Source organism: Ambystoma mexicanum, chromosome 8 (assembly GCF_040938575.1).
Source record: "Ambystoma mexicanum isolate Mex_15411 chromosome 8, UKY_AmexF1_1, whole genome shotgun sequence".
Lineage (NCBI taxonomy): Eukaryota > Metazoa > Chordata > Amphibia > Caudata > Ambystomatidae > Ambystoma > Ambystoma mexicanum.
Window position 1 is genome coordinate 649441277 of NC_090929.1, and position 18311 is coordinate 649459587.

Genomic DNA, 18311 nt, shown 5'->3' on the forward strand with positions numbered 1-18311 from the left:
CCTAGGTTTTTACCAATTCATTTCTAAGTTCCTTGTTAACCAATTGATTGAAGCTCCTACTTTTTTTCTAAAATCCTTCAAATTCAGCTGAAAAAAGCCTCCATGCCCTTGCTGTAAGGAGGGGTGGTCTTGTAATACATAAACACAACCAATAAGGAAAACTAATCAGCTGTTTCCATAGCAGTTGGCATAGAAGGAGAGCATATTTCTAAAAACATTCTCTCGAGATGGTTAGTCAAATGCATCCAACTTTGCTACTCACTGTCAAAGAAGACTTTACCTTTTACACAAGAGCTCGCTCTACTCGAGGCACAGGGGATACTTTGCATCTAAAGGAACATTTGCAATAAATGCTAATTTGCAAAGCTGCTACTTGAAGTTCCATTAATACTTTTACTCAATGTTACAGCCTAGAGGCACACACTAAAGCAGATTCACAGGTGCACAAGCAGTATTAAAACATCTTTTTGCTGCTGTTTCGTCTCACACCGGTTGCATGTGATTTTTTATCGAATTAAAAAATAAACTTCTTTGACTAAACATTTTTACTGAAAAAATACTAATTGTTTTTAGTTTATAGTGGTCCCCACCCAAACCCTCATTTTCCTTAGTTTATAATCCCATCCAAACCCTCTCCCCACCAGTTTTAACCCCTTACCCGACCCCCACATATATTAAAGAAATTCTGTATTTTTTCGGTAGAAATCTTTAGCTAATGTTATTATTTTTACTTCAATAAGATCGCTGCATACCCTCACAATCCACTCCCTTCTCAGGTACTGCTCTCTAATATAGCATAGCATGTTATCTAAGCAGATCCACAGGCCTCAGAAGGCATACGTTGCTCACCATACTCGTATTTCTGATGCTTGTATCTGCTTAGATTCACATGCGTCCTCCCCTCCTGGCGTTTGAAGGTGCATAGATGTTTCTATCTTTACCTTTCTACTTTCTCTGTCGTGCACTCATGCAAAAGCTTCATGCACCCTCATGTCTGAAGCAAAACAATCTGAGGGACCGTGCGCGTGCAGGACCATGATATAATGCACAGCACATTAAGGATAGTATTACAAACACGCTCAGTCAACGTCCCTTTTTGAGTTTAACAAGTCATGTAATACTTTGCGACTACCACTAGATGTCGACCTATGCATAGCATGCAAATCTAAGTAGATAAAAAGCATCACAAATACAATTACGGTGAGTAATGTAATGCTCCCATCCTAGAATATTTGGGGAAAGTGTTTGATTTTACAGAGAGTGCATTTTTTTGGGAAATGTTGCCATTTTCCGAAGCGACTATCACTGGACACTGAGACCTGCTCCATGGTCTCTGTACATCAATAGTGTCCCTTCCATTTCTTTCAGAATTCCCGGGCATGAAGACAAGTACAGAGTTGCATTTTGTTTTGAGCCCGTTCCTACTATAGCTCCCTTCTATAGTACAGGGCACTGATATAAATTACATTCAAATGGATTGTGTCCTCCCAAGTATTCCTTATCTTATATTTCCAATATTCAGCTTAGCAGCTTCATAATTCTTTTTTCAGCAGAAGACACTGTGCGTCGATGCCCCTCGACTCAGTATCAACGTCACCAAAGGTACATATAAGCGCACACTGTGTCCGCTGGCTTCAGTTCTGTTTATCCGCCCTAAAGCTTAGGCTACGGTATGCTTTGTTCCTTTGTGAAGAGAAATCTTCGAAAGATGGCTCTGTCATCAGCGTCATCTACTCCGAAGTTGGGTTTAAAAAATGCTGTGACTGCGGTTCGAAGTTGTCCATTACGGAGCCCCACAGAATATGCATGTGTCTGGGATCTGCTCATCCTTCATCGGATTGTGAGGACTCCCTGTCCATGACGTTGAAAGCCCTGAGAGAGCACAGAGGGAAACCTGCGGCATGAAGGACCCATAAATCCCCTTCGACTGTGTCGGAAAAAAAACTTTGGATGAGTCGAACTGTTTCTCCTCGTCATAAGAAGAAACTATCCCGATCGCGAAGTGGTTCCCACCATTCGTCATAGTCTAGACATTCGAAGAAAGTGACATGGGTTGCTGTCTTCGAGTTCCTCTCTGGAACGCGTCGTATGCCCAACTAATACTGCATCACCAGCTGTGGGTAAGAGTTTAGGCTTAAATTGATGGTGTTATATTTGTGCTGCTGCCACATTGTTGTCCTTACATACTTTCACCAAACATTAGTTTGGACTCTTCATGCCAGGAAGGCTTATTTGGTAAGGCAGTGTTGCATTCTGTGCTACAAACCAATAAGAACTAGTAAATTGTCATAAAGATTCTAAATCCCTCCCCCAGAAATACTGGAAACTGCTTTGGCAGACTATCATAAGATAAGGAATACATGGGAGGACAATTAGAAGAACAAGTTACTTACCCTCTGTAACGTTTTTTCAACTGTATGTTCCTCCCACTTATTCCTCATCGACTCTCCCAACCTGCACTGTAGTATAATTTCCCTTACTATTGCAGTCTGTGCTCTCTCAGGAGAAGCAACTGTCCGGTATGGGATAGATTCTGTATTTATAAAAACAGAACTGAAGTTAACAGAAGCTGCACACACTCTTATGTACCTCTGGTGACATAGAGACGGAGGTCTCCGAGGGATATCGAGTTGACGGGCATCAACGTGCAGCGCCCTCTTAAACAATATTTCTGGAAATATAAGATTAGCAATATGTGGGAGGAACATCCATTCAAAAGAACGTTACCAGGGGTAAGTAACTTTATCAGGGCTAATGCAGTTTTGCCTAAAGAGGGCCATTCCAGCCCTGGAGGCATGCTTCCAAGCAGACCTGATTCCCCCTGCAAATTGGCCCACACATCAACCCAATTGGGGTCGTCTTTCCACCACTTTCACTAGATGAACTACATAACATTTTATTTATAGGTACATATGCTCATGTGGTACAGAATTACCCTAGTATTTGTTTAAAAATAAATCTAATTCCCTATTCACCAAAGCTCTCAACTTCAAATGCTACTGCTGAAAGCTTTAGAAAGGTGTGACTAAGTACACGTCCTTATTTGATGGACATAGTGTGATGACTCGGTGGAGGTTGGTGTATGGGGTTGATCCGGAGGATTCCCTGGTCACTCCCACATAGTTCAAGGCAGTAGGCAAGGCATAAAATAACCAGTATTGCATCTCACTAGAGAATAGTAAATTGCTTTTCATTTTTATAAATCATCACACTAACTGCAGTGTAATTTTCAAGATGGGCATGTTTATTATTCTTTGCACCAAGCTCCAAGACAGTACATGGCCTATTCAACGGAAAGAGATCCAGGCTGACCCAGTGTTTACTTTTAATGAGCACTTTAGCTGATGGAAACTGCAAATAAGGGTGACTGTGTGTGAACTTGGTGTTCCGCTGTAAATATTGGGAGGGAGTCAGGATAGTACTAAATGAGTTGGCCCTTCTCTCTGATCTGTGTACCACCTCTGTTCCCCAGTATTTTTCTATTTATTTTGTTTGTGCTAATTTTTGTACCCTTTATTGATGGTCTACCCCTTTTTTGTTCACTTTCCCCTCATGTATTCACCAGACCTTATAACCTTCTCTTGCCCATCTCCCTTCATTCTTTTGAGAGGCTCTTCCATCTAATTCTTTCTCACACATCTTGCTTCCTAAATCAATTGTCTTCTAATTCACCTCTTTGTTGCCCACCTTTGCTGAGCTCTATATTTCACTCTGACTGCAATGGCTTTAACTATGATTGGCTTTCATGTGCGTGTGCAAAAGGCTATTGTGTGCATGCATCTGAAAGGCTGAGTGTGCACATGTGCATTTTTGGTGTTCATGCAGGTTAAAGGCTATAGTTTGTGTTTCTTATAAGCTATGCTGCATATGAAAGCCTGAGGCATGTGTGCATGGGAAAGTCTGTGTTGCGCATGCAAACTGTTGTGCCATGGTATGTGTTAATGTGGGAATTGTATGTTACCATTTGGACACCATCTTAATTCAAAGCTAAGAAAATGATTAAGCCATCTATTACAAAGTTCTATAGTCTGGACCAATCATGCAAAGCGTAGGCTAATTTTCTTTAAAATTAATGCACATGGAATGTCATGGTAACTTGATGTGCATGCTGACATTCATGACAAACATGAACTTTGCTTTCCATGGAAAGTTGCCAGGTTTATAATTTGCGTGGCTGTGCAATACACGAAACCTCCCCTAATTTGCATATGTATTAACATCCCTGGAAGTGATACCATAGAAAATGAGCTCATAAGTAAGCCTAGAGACAAATAACTTTGATGTGCAGATTAACAATTGCCATTATCATATATGAAGCAGCACCTTGCGTGAGCTTTTTTGTGTAGCATACCCATGTTAACTGAATGGCTTGTGGGCAATTCTAATTCTGGCAGATAAAACACAGCAAGATCAAATGATATGCCAAGGCTCACACACTTTAGTTAATTGTGGAGCTGGGATTTGAGGCCAGTCCGCAACATGAGGCCCTTAACCAAATACCTTCCCCCGCTTTAGTTGGTAGAAATAGCTCTTTGGTTTTGAAGAATACAGTTTTGTAAAAATGTTTTGAAACTTAAAAGAACGCAAAGTAATGTGAAACTAAAAAAGAAATCCTATGAGTTTGGGAAATGTACGTTCAAGACTTTCACATTAAAAAGTATTGTATAGGTAAGGTCACTTTCTTGTCATTGTCAGAATCATCCTTGCTACTGCATATCGTGTGAAGGGGAAGTGAACACTTGTCAAACAATGGTTCATCAACGAACCTTCACTAATAAGGAGCTTGCCATTTACATGTTCTAATAGGTGTGTTGACTATTTGCGCATTAGTGGGAAGCCCTGTTGAATTTGCAAGGGTAGTGGTGTCTGGTCACATGTCCAACAAATGGCATCCTCATTATAGCAGCAGTGGCACACCAAGCCTGTCTAGGCCTTCTACTGCCATATTGCGGGGAACATGTTTTGCATTGGCCCAGATTGAAAGTAAGAATATACAAATTTGCTAATCATATACATTGAATTGCTAATTAAAATATTTGTATTTAGCAGTCTCGACTAATCAATTTTGCAAGGCTAATTTATGCCTTGGTGAGCAGGGGACAGTCACATTTATCAACATTGCTGGTCCTTTTACTGATGAACATCCGTACAGGAAGGCTAAAATATCCCCCCAGATGGTTTACACTGTGTTCCTGGCCTTTGACAGCTCCAGAAATTTCAGGAATCCCCAAGGTCATTTACTACAAACTCTCACTGCATCACCCACCAGCGAGGAAAGACCTTGTTTACACTAATTTCCTTGGGCTACTTTTGCTATGAAAAAGCTTCCTGACCAGAGAGGATATGGCTCCACTCCAGGAGCTGGACAAATGTGTTGTCCAAATCCAAGATGGCGGATGCAGCTTCTTTACCCCACCCTCCCCCCATGTTTTCGATATAAATCTCTCCCAGGCTACTGCATCCAACATGCTGATAGGAAACGAAGCTGTGTCGATCATTCTCAGAAGCAATTGGCCATGCTCAATCATACCCTGTCCCTGAACAAGCTTGTTTGAATTAATTTCCCGCAAGTTGTATTTATCTCCCAAGGAATCCATCACCTTTCACCTCCTCTATAGACCACTTTACTTGAGTAACTCTTTCACTGCTAACATCTCCAACTTAAACTCCTCTGCCAAACTAGTACATACTAATGTCTTTCTCTGAGAGTTTAACGCCCCAGAGTCTCACAGCGACCACCACACTTGACGCATGCATTTTGCACTTGCAAGATCCATGGATCTTAAACAAATTGTGTGCTTCCCCCACGGACGGCAAAGGCAGCACCTTAAACTTCGATTTACATCATCCCCTCACCCACGATCAACGGCGCAGACCATATGCCACTCGACTGGTCTGACCACGCTGCCATCCCACTGTTGATCACCCACTCGACCATGGCTCACAAAGGTCAAGCTAAACGCCCCCTCGCTGCTCATTCAAAACCCTCCCAGGCTAATGCGCTATAAGCAAAGTTTGCAGACTTTCCCACCACAGGGAATGCTACGGTACTCGTAGAATCATTCAAAACTCAGCTTGAATCTGGTGGACACATGCCTCCCTAAAACCAAACAATCGTCTCCTTGTACACCCCCGAGCTTGCCTCGAATAAATGCTTAATCCCCGAACTCTAGAGAAACGGTGGTGCAAAAAACGTAACCCTGGAGATCTCACCAACATCAAATATCTGAATGCCAACTGTAGGATTCGGATTAGTGAGGCCAAAGCTATGTACTACACCACCACCATTGCAGCAGCCTCTTAACACAAGCATAGCCCTATTTGAAGTAGTAAAGCATTGTACTAAACCTGTACCCGACCCTGTGGTGTAAGCAACTCAGGAAAAAGGCCACTGATTCCACCACTGTTTAATTGAAAAAATAGATTTCAACAGTTCATGAAATCGACCTCCCACCTCATTATCCCTGCCCCCCCCCATAGACTGAATACTTTCTTCTTTCTCCTCGTCCCCCCTAAAAGAACAATCTCCTCTTAAACTTACTTCCTACTCTAATGATGATTCCGGCTGCCATCATTATTTGCAAGTCTGGTGCTTAATACACACTGCAACACCCTCAAGACTAGTCTCATTGAACTCTTATGGAAAAACGACCCTAGACCAGATGACCTGGCCAACTACAGCCCATTATGAACCTTTCTTTTTTTTAAAGCAAAATCTTGGGGAAAGTTTCTACACAACTATTTGCCCAAATCAATCTACACCTAAATGATTATCAGTCAGCGATCTTTCCCAAGTGTAGCATTGAGACGGCCACCATTCATGTGTTGGATGATGCCATCCATATCATGGATACGGGTGACTCGTGCCTCCTGGACCTCTTGGCTGCTTTTGATAAAGCTGATCGCATATCCTTCTCTCCCTCCTTGCTGATGGGGATTGGATTCTCTGGCAATTTCAAGAATTGGTTTATAATCTGAAGGGGTGAAGCCTACAGTGGGAGGAGGAAAAAGCACATGGTGTGTGGGGTTGAGGGCCAGAAATAGATGAGTAAAATAGCCGCCTGCCTGGGAGGGGTGAAGAATCTGGTTGCTAGATCCCATACCAGACCTCAGTTTTCTAAACCATTTGCCTAGGGCACAATCTTTTCAGCTGCTATTCCTTAAAAAGATCTCCCATCTGCAGAAGAGGGGTGTCTTGCACTCCCTGGATCTGGAGGACTTTTTTCTATATGCACAGTTGCAACAAACACTGATGTATCCTCAATGAGTTCCCTCAAGGCCGAAATGATTAGTTTACAGTTCTGATGCAAATCAGCCCGCCGAATACTTACGAAGTGCCTTTCCTCAGTTGCAGCACACTTGTGAAGGGAAGCCACCATGTATAGCCTAAACCTGGAGGGCTACTGGCGTTTGCCCTTTCCAAGCACTGTACCCTAAATCTATCCAATATACACTTGACACTCTGACCTCTTTAGGGCTCTCTGTTAACTACAAGAAGTCATCACTGCAACCCTCCCAATGCATTTTCCTGCTGGGGGGTCTGTTCGACAGTCTGCATGAGTGCAGCTGTCCGACATGAAAGTTCACTTCATAGCTTCAAAGGCTGTAGGTCTAATGGCCAAGCACTCTGTTATTGTACATCCCCGAGTCCTTGCTAGGCAGGCCCGCTTGAATTTCTTTGATACAGCACTGCAGGTTTTGCATGGGGCTGCTGCAAGATTACCTGCTTGCCAGATAGCAAGCAACCTCTAGCAACTTGGATGAAAAGATTAGTATAATGGAAATCTGATATGCCCGCTCCTTGTGAACCGAATCAAATCTGCTGTCAGGAGACCAGTTTCAGGAGCCAGACTTCACAGCTAATGGTGATCATGAGCCCTTCAATGGAAGGTGGTGGTGCCCACCTATGGGACTTGCATGCCAAGAGCTGTTGGTAATCTGCCGAGAAGCAGCTTTGAGGTCAGTTAAGATATTCAGACAACACAACCACAAGGTTTTATAGCAAGAAACAAGGCAGAACACTTACTATTCAGACCTTTTTCCTCATAACCTTTTCACCTACCAGGAGTGCAAAACACCTCAGCATTCACCCTCGGCGAGGGCCTGACTGCATGCCACAAATGGGGTTTTAGCAGTATGAGGCAGAATACATTTTCTGCCAATGGGGTAAGACCTCAGGGAATTTCTTTCACCCAACAGAACTGTGAATACAATTTGTGAGCAGGTAGTCACCCAGCTTGGAAGAGGCTTGTGTTATACTATGGAGCAGATCATTCATCATTGCTTCTTACCCCGTGGCTCTTCAGATGTGTCAACAATCATGCTGGATGATCCGAATGGCTCCAGCCTGGGCATGGTTCTCAAATCTGCCATTGTCCCTAGAAGATCCCAACACCTGGCTTTCGATCTGCTCACCAGACAAGGGAACATCCTCCACCACAGCTTGGCCTCAATCAACCTAGGAGCTAGGTCTCTGAATCTGCAAGTTCTCACAACTAGACACATACATAACAACCCCCAAATGTAGGTCATTGCAAATTCTTCTGCGGTCCCAGAGGGCGTTCAACCTACCAGCGCTTTGAGGTCATATCAATGATATATAGAGCGCTATATGAATGCCAAGTAACATAACCTAACTTTTTTAAAACAGTTGTTTGCTTCAACATGCACAATGTGTGCACTACAGATTTCTATCAAGGCAATCCAATAGCCTCATCCAGCCATATTACAAACCATGGACATTCATTATATATACATATGTTTATTGTTGAGCAAATTTTAAACCTATGGCAGTGACTTTTTCCCATCATTCTATTGCTAATCACGTTTGATTTGCTGGATGTATTTGAGTGATATTTTCCAAAATAAATCAGTTGACCAGGCCTCTCAACTGCAAATGTTAGGGAACGTTTGTTAATTTTTTCAAAAACTATTAATACAATAAATGCTGCTTTTGGCTCCTTCCTTTCTTTTCCCCATAGAGTAAAAGGGGTTTCCATTGAACAGCCATAGTGCGAAAACCTCTGGACAGATGTGTTCCAAATAAAAAATACGTTTTGCACGAAATATCACAGATGTGCCTTTTGTTTGTTTTGTTGTAAATCCATCCATTTAAAAAAATCGACAAAGAATTGGGTGCCTCCAGTCCCAAACCCCTTTTTACATATCTCTCATGTTGCATTGCAGCAACTGAGGCAAGTATACGTGTGAAGTGTAAATACAGGCATAATTGGATTTCCTCTTTTTTTTTTTTTTTTTTTTAAAGAAAATGCTGCCTGCAAATTATGCTTGTGATCAGCAATTTACAAGGGATTCCAATGGAATCTGCATGCTTTTATCAGATGATAAAAAAGGCAGATTCCATAGAATCCCTGAGTTTTTAATATGACTCCCAGGGTGCAACATGGTGCGCCCATGGCTGGTGGGATCTGATTATTTAATTGTGAGGGAGATATAGGATATTAGTTGTAGACCCAGTTTCCTGGAAATGGTCACAGTGCTTTAACCTGTTTAGTGCAATGTGGATCCGGCCGAGGACCGTGGCCAGATGCCCCATGGTCCTTTTGCAAATGTTTTGTAGTGTGGACAAGGGTGTGGCCACTGCGTGGGATCTGGTTAGTTATTAGGCAGGGGATATGAGTCACTGCTGTAGGTTGTGGCGAGGCAACTAGCTATGGATGAATACCATGGCCACTTGGCCTCTGTCTCTTCTATTAATTGGTGCAGCATGTATAGTTGCCATTACCATTCGAAGATATTCCATATAAACCCTAGAAATGTAGAAAATAACTTCAGTTAGGCAACAAAACCTATGAAATTTGCTTTGTCTGGGAAGTGACTGCCATCTTAACTTGGAGTCCTCTCAGTTTCTCGCCCCTTAAGTGCATGAATGAGATCACAGCAGGGATCAGCAATATCAAAAATTACATTATGGTGACCTCAACAAAGGGTACTCAAAGTTAATGATTGTCCCTTATTAGACCAACTGAATTTCATTGGTGTTTTTGCAATGAAGCGGCTCATCTAAACTCTGTCATAACTAAGGTTGTATTCACTGAAAAACAATCCAAGTGGGGAAAACATTATTAGTTTTCAATGGAATTCCTCTATAATCATGTTCCAGTCCAGGCTTCACTCTAATCCCAGACCACCCATGGAAACATTCAGTTTAAGGTTCATCTGGAATGCAATTCAAGGTGCCCTTGGAAGGACACACAGGTGGTTAAGTGCCTTCCAAGGGATCACGCTCAGGACATGTTTGGTGTGAAGGTATTTTAAGTCCAAGACATGGAGTGTAGAGTTCAGCGCTGAGGTCCCTGCACCACGAAGGCTGAGTTGATGCCAGGTGATCATTATCAAAGTTGAACAATCGAGTGCTGAGGTTGACCTTAAACAGCCACAAAAAGAGCTACCAAAACATAAAACATTGCAGTAGGCCCAGTCTCCGAAAGGACTGGCATCGAACTGGTCCACTCGCAAATATCCAAGTCCAGCCTAAAATCACTCCCTACAGGGAGGCTGCTGAATGTTCATGGTTGACTCTAAAATCTGCTGAGGCAGACTGGGCTAAAGATTAAAGTGCCATAGACGGTGGTGTGAAAGCATAAACACCATCCACCAGTTGAACATACGGGGAAAGGTCTCTGAGAGGGTATAGGGCCTTCCCAGTTTAAACATAATGTCCCACCCAAAAGACAAGTGGCAGCCTGATATGTAGAAGCTCAACCCTCTGCTCATCAATGCATAAAAAAAGGCTTCAATGGATTTCATCCTCCCGTGTATTCCTCATCCAAATAGATATTCCTTCAGCGCAGTTGATCGCAGAAAATCTGACTGGTGTCGTGTGGCTTTAAGACAGCTTCCTCGGTTCTCATGCTCCTCAACACGGCTGAACTCTTTAAAATCTGCAAGGAGCTGGTCGATTCTGCAGCAGTCTCTACCTCCACTGTTCCCTCCCAGGCCCTCTGTATGGCTCTGGCTTCTCACTTCACCACTAAAGCTCTGGACATCCTGCCCTCGCTCTCCTATTCCTCTCCCTCTCTTGGTCGCCTCTCCTCCTCCCCTGACCTCTTTCTCTATGACAACACCTGATGATGTTTCTAGACAAGTCTGATCTATGAAAGTGTCGTCCAAACAGGTGCTCCCCTGCTCCTCCAGAACCATCAAGGACCACATTGGCTCCCTCGCTCCAGCCTTGGCCGATTTCTGCAATCACTCTTTCGCCACTGGATCTTCCTCTCTCTCCCCTCAAGCACTGCTTTGTGCACCCCCTCCTCAAAAAGCCTTCTGCCGACCCTACCTGTCTGGCAAACTATCACCCAATCTCCATCCCTCCTTTCCTGAGCAAACTCCTGGAAAAGCTGGCCATCTCTCAGCTTAACTCTCCACACTGAATCTGCTGGTTGTCTCCATGACCATCAGTCTGGCTTCAGAGCAGTAAGAGGCACAGAAACCGCTCTCCTGAACACCCGTAAAGATCTGCTCACTAATCTTGACTCCAGCCTTCCTTCTGTCCTCATTCTCCTTGATCTTTCCTCTGCTTTTTACACGGTCAATCATGCCATCCTGATCAATCGACTCTGAGAACCTGGGCATCACAGGTCAGGCCCTGTATTGGTTGACCTCCTTCCTCCTGGACCGACCTTCACAGGTCCAACTGGGGTCCTTTGCACCACCTCCCTCTGCACATGTGGTGTTCCCCGGGGCTCTAACCTCTCACCCTAGCTCTTCAATGTCCACTTGACCCCTTTGGCCCACCTTTCAGGTTTTTGCGGATGACACCCAGCTCTTTCAGGGCCCCCTTAGCTGCCCCCTTCTCTCTCATTCCTGACTCCATTACAAGATCGGTGCATCTCCAACAATCTCTGCCTCAATGCCAGTAAGATGGAGATCCTTCGCATTGGGACACCTCCTCCCGCTTTCCCTCTCTCTGGCCACCCTCCCTGGGCCCTCTTCATTTGCCTTCCTGTGAGGCAAAAAACCATGGCGTCATCTTCGACTCCACTCTCTCCTTCTCTGGTCACGTCACGGACTGTGCCAAGAAGACCCATTGCCAGCTGCACCTCCTCAGAGGTATTCTTCCTTACCCCAGAAGCTCACCGTCTCCAGAGCCCTGGTTCTCAAGGTTGGACTATTCCAACAGCCTCTTTCTCAACCTACCATCTTCTACTCTCCACAACGAATCCAGAACAGGACTGCAAGACTTGTCGTTGGCCTCAAGCCCAGGGACCGTATCTCTCCAGTCCTGAAATCTATCCACTGGCTCCCGGTGGCTGCAAGGATCAAGTTCAAGACCCTCTGCATCGTCCACAGGGCTTTCTGGGGCCGGGGCCTGCACCACATCCAACTCTCTTCCTAAATGCCTTTGCTCAGCTACCTCAAACTGATGGTTGACGATTCACCAAACAGAGAGTGGGGGGTAGATCTCTCTCCTGTGCATGTGCGCCCCTCTGGAATGGCCACCATGCCCCTCTCAAACTTGAGCCGGACCACCAGAAATTCTGGAAGCAGGTCAAGACCTTCCTTTTCTCCTGTGCTTTCTCCCTCTCCCTTGCTGAATTACCTGTCTGCTGCACCAATTGGTTGCTTGCCTACCTTCAGAGTCTCACTGGGTACCAGGCTCCTCCATGACCAGTCGCCCCTGCACTGCCTCCGGGCCTACTGCACACTTCGGGGCTGTAACTGCAACCCTACAGTCCCCTGCCATCCTTGCACTTGCCCAGAGCCGCGCTGCCCTGGCTGCACTTACTCAGAGCTCTTCTGCCTAGATTGCACTTCCCTCCAGAGAAAGATGACAGAAAGGGCAGGCGCCTTTTAAAAAAAATCTAGGATGAGATCCCACTCTTGTAGTGATTCGCACCACTCTTCTTCCCACAAGAAGAAGAAAAGAAGGCTTAGAGTGGATGACAGTGACTCTTCCGCATAGGGACGGGTGAAGTTCTAGCCATCCAAGAGTGGAGTGGGAGCAGTTTAAACGACAAATGTTTGACCTTTTTGCCAAGGTCTTAGCCGGTACGGCTTTGATTGCAGTGCTGCCACCTACCGCATCTGAGCGAACTGGTAAGAAAGTGATGGAGTCAAGTTGCACAACTCTATATTGGCCCTCTTGAAGTTTGTGAATGTCAGTGTTTCTTGTACGACTGCTACTATCGTATTTGTTGGTGCGTCAATGCTAAACTGCAATTTCTACTGTTACCACCTTGCACCCTTTTAGGTATGTCCTGGAGTAAAAAACAGTGTTTTCAGTAAATGAGACCTATTTTCGACGACTAAGGTGATCAAGCCCCTTTTGGAGCGTGGCACGACCCCTGCCAGAAATTTTGGAGATGACTTTAGGACTTCATGACGCAAGCAACCTCGACACATCCCTGGCATCAAAATTCCACATGCTGCGCCATACACACATTCCAAAGCACAATTATGGGGGATTTTCACAAAAGTGGTGGCAGTATAGACCATGGTGCCCCATTGAAACTTTTGGTTCAGTATGGTTTGGCATACATCTCTGATGGAGCGCCTTGAGTCTGAAACGGCACTTCAATTTAATGCCGACTTTGCAGACCTGTTAGTGTGGCAGCAAACCTGCTTAACATGGACCGTCAACAAGGAGCTTACCAGGAAGTATAAACCGGAATGGATGAGTGAGCTTTCCTTACAGCCCACCCAATCCCAGAAGGTCTATTGGTCCAGGCCGTGACTGGTAATTTGAGACCATCTGCATCAACCCTTCCACCAGATGGAGAGGCAAAGAAAACCGACAACATAACTAAGTAGATGTTTGCATTAGGAAGCATATTGCTGAAGTTGGTGAATGCCTGGTGTTCTGAAACGCTTTCACATATTCTGAACGTGGTGTCAGAGGTGTTGTCGATCTACCAAAATGTGACCGCAGTAATTGCTTTTTTGACATCATTATTGATGGAAAGGAGATGGCCTGTCAGACCCTCTAGGCCGGCTTTGAAACAACTGACTGTCGGGCTGTCTATGGGGATGTTGACTGTTCTCCGCAGGGCCACATATTTTCGATCAGCGGGATTTTTCCTGGCGGTGCAGTCAAAGCTTTTGGACATGGCATTGGATGTCTACACTTCTTTGGCCCTAAAGCGGAGAAGTCACTGTAAAGTTTCAAAGAATCAAGGATCTTGGCCAAGTTCTTAGGACTGCGGTCCAAAACTCTCTCCCATCTTTCTCATTTGCCTTTGGGTTTAGGGGAAGCAGTTTCTGCTGCTTTACTGCCTTCGTCAGAAATGCACAGTTGGCCCAGGCCATACCAACTCAGAGGCGGTTCTCACAGTCTGGTAGGGGCAATGTGATAGAGAAGTCTGACAATGTCAGCCTCGACACCAGAGGTGGCACCGTTCTCGAAGACTCTTTGAGGTCTCCCTGAACATTGCTTGCCTGGGATGATGGGTCTCTGAGCACTATACCAAATGGAGATGATCTCTGATGCTTGGTTTCTATAATTGATCAGCTAGGGCTATTGCGTACCGTTCCTTTTCATGCTTCCTAACTGACTTCCCACAGTCCCAGGCTCGGAGCTGTAACTCAAGGAAGAGTTGGTCACACTTTTGGTGTAGGGTGCAGTAGAAGAGTGAAGGAATGGTATTCCCGCTACCTATTATTGTGCAAGAAAGGGAGGAAGAATTCATCCCATCCTGGACCTCCGGGCTTGAACAAATGCTGAGGAAGGACAAGTTCAGGATGGTGACATTACCAGAGATCCTCCATGCTGTTCAGAGCCTGGACTGGTTGGTGTCGTTGGACCTCCAGGATGCCTACTTCCATGTGAAATACCTTCAGAAGCACAGGAGATGCCTAAGGTTTGTCAACAGAAATTCGCACTTCATGTTCAAAGTGTTTCCCTTCAGTTTGAGCTATGCACCCAGGGTGTTCACCAAGCTGATGGCAGTAATGGTGGCTCACCTGAGTAATGGGGCAGTCTGTGTTCCCATATTTGGATAACTGGCTCATATGGGGCTGCTCACCAGAGCAGAAATTGAGACATTTCGAGCTCACCCACTCACTTCTTGGGCTTCTCCCCTGATTTTCCAGATGTCCAACACACTATCCAAGAGGCTCCAGGTCCTAGTAGAAATTGTGGACATGTGGATAAGGAAGACCTTCTCATCTGAGAAAGTTACCTGCATTCAGCAAAGGGTCACACTGTTTTAGAACTTTTATGTATGCTATCTACTTCAGTTTTTCTCTGCCTCCTGGCCCTCAAGGCTTCTTGCATTTTTGTCTGGTACCAGAGGCGAGTTCAAAGATGTGCTCCCTGCAGCTGCTTTGTGATTGCTCTTTTCCGGTGGCATGTCGGATGTCCCCCGTATCTCGACGGCAGTGGTTAGCGACCTGTTGTGGTGGTCCAGTCAGGAGAATTTGATGGTGAAGAAAGAATGTCATAGTCTTGACAGACAACCATGGCATGCACTACCTCAACAAGTGGGAGGTGTGTGCGGTCATTGCGCCTATGAAAGGACGCTAGATGGCTTTGGTTATGGTTGTTGGAGTGAGATTTTTGTTTCAGCGGCCCATCTAGCTGTCACAGTAAATGGTTTGGTGGAAGCTCTTAACAGACATGGTTCAGTCTCCCACGAGTGGGAGATTTGCCTGAAGATCATTGCGGAACTGTAGGGGAACCCCCTTTGGTGGTACTTTTTGGAATGAAAGCCTGCTCGAAGTACAGACTGTTCTGCTCAACAATTTCCCCTCGGGTGGGTTCTGGCAGATGCTGCTGCCTTGGTGGAGTGGACCTTCGACCTCCACTATGATTATTTGGAGGTGTTGCTGGTTGAGTGCAGGCCATCTACATGTGCAAGTTCCAGGTATCTTGTATGGGGAGGAGATACAGATCCTGTGTTGTGCCCCCAACTTGGTGGTCTTGGAGTTTTTGTCTTCCCTGGCCAAACAGGGTTTACAGGTGGGCAAGATGAAGGGCTATGGGGCCTTTCTCTCTATTCAAGAAGCCCCCTGAACACGTTTTGTTTCGGTTCCTTTGGTTGCCCAATTCCTTCAGGGGCTTGTTAATCTGTTTCTCCTGTTCTAATTTGTGATTCCAGCTTGGAGCCTAAATCTGGCCCATTCTTTTTTGGCGGTGGCCCCATTACAGCCCTTGCATTCTGCTTACATCTGGCTCCTTACTCTGAAGACTGTGTTCCTGTTGGAGAATCAAATCACCAGAGAGAGTAAGATGCAGGCATTATCTTTTGAAGCTCTGCTTTTCAGTTTTTAAAAGAGGAAGCGTGGCTCCCTACGTTGAACCCAAAAAAGCACTCAACTACTACGTTGCTACGGACGACCAGTTTATAGCATTCTTGCAGGTGTGGTTGGGCTGTGTATTTACCATGCAGGCATTCCTGCTGGATTGTTTTCTGCATAGTGGTGTGCTATGAAAAGGCAGGGATGGAGGTTGCTACAGGACACTTACCCCAGTATATTAGAGGGGTGGCTGCCGCCTCCACTTTACAAAGCTAGGTACCTTTGAAACAAAACAATATCTGCCAGGCTGTCTATACCCACATTTGTGAAACACTACAGCTTAGATTTGTTGAGGGGCAGCCCAGTTTGGGAGGGCCATTTTGCAAAGTTTCTAGTTTAAGGCTTTCAACTCATCTCCATCTGTCATACTGCTGACGGAGTGCATCCAGATGAGGAATCTGTGTGCAGATGCAATCCATTGAAGGAAAAATTACTTGCCAGAACTGTTTTCTATGGATTGTCCTCCCACAGATTACTCTGGCCAGCCTGGTTCTGAATGCTTTCTTGCAGGCTAGTTTAATGTGGAGTTTAAAATAAAAGGGTTAAACGGATAAGAGAAATGACAAATAAAGGCAAAATAAAGGGTTGGTGGCATTGTTGGTTTTGGTTCCTCAAACACAAAAAAGTTAACACTTTTCCAGTGGTTTTACCTGGTATAGGAAAATTTCATCATGGGGTTTTCCATCGAAGTGGAATTCATTTCATTTGTGGATCTCCTCCTGCATACATTTGCAGTAACATTTCCTAAAAAAAAGATCAATAATAATTAGATGAATTCTTCCTCATTGAAATCACATAGATCCGCTTGACCCTAGTCTGTGGAACAATTCCCTTAGCTGCTGAGCATGGGAGGGGTGGGTGGAGGGCGGTGAATATAGGTAATGGGGTGTATTGTGTACTATATTGACACCAGACCCATGTCGAGAAGCTTGATAAATGTGTCTTCAAGCCACACTGTCTGCTTATATTTTTTCGAGATTCGCTGCACTGTAGGAATATCTATCCAGATGAGGTATCTGTGGGACGAGAATCAATAGAAAAGGCGTTACTAATTCGTAATTTTTCATTTTTAGTTTTCAACCGCAGAAGAGGACGTAGAGGAGGAAGTTGGGCAAAATGAAACCCTTTCTTTTCCTGTGTTAATGCTTAAAGCTCAAACAACCTGAGCTGTTGAATCCCTGCCATCTAAAAAAATTAAATAGCATCTCCATTGGATCTTCTAGATGAGGATAACCCAGACTAATAATTTAGATGACCTGGAGGAATACCCACAAAAGGAGGATGACAATGGAACTCCAGATGAGTTCCCAATTGTCTCGGCCAAAGCTATGGAAATTTCAGTTAACACCGTGAATGCACTGAGCTTCTAAAAAAGAGCAGTGGGGTGATACAGTAGCAAGGTCCAAGAGTATGACCAAGACATTGATTTCATAGAGGATGACCTGGAGGAACCGAAACCTCTTGCTCACTGCTTTCCTACAATGAAGTTGTTAAAAAAATAATTCAGAAAACGATTTTTCTCCTCCCAGGATTTGGGTGGCAGCTTCTAAAACAGTGAACCTATATATTGGAAAAAAGTACAAGCAGTTGCCTTCAGAGCCCATGTACATTCAGGGTCATCCCAGAACCACGCTCTTGTCGGGAAGAGAAGCAACTGGACTCGCAACAGCCCACTTGCCAAAGGATCATTCAAGAATGAAAACAAACCTCTGAAGTCGTCATAGAAAATATATTGGATGCAGTGGAGCCTAAAGGCAGTCAAATTGCAGGGGCTGTGATAGTAAAGTCCTTAATGTCCGCTTGGCCATGAAGCACAGGCTTTAAATTAGAAAAGCTGGTAAACATGCACGATACGTTTCTGGAAAGCTTTCTGCAAGAAAAGAGAATGCAACTCTTAAGGCACTAAAGGAAATCGTCAGACAATACGAGCATTGAGGAACATTCTCAAATCTGCACTCCTTTCAAGGCCAATCCTACACACTAAAAGCAAACCAGTTTAACCAACCTTTGCACAGTGGGTGTCCTACTAGTGCAGGAGATCACACTTTCACCTA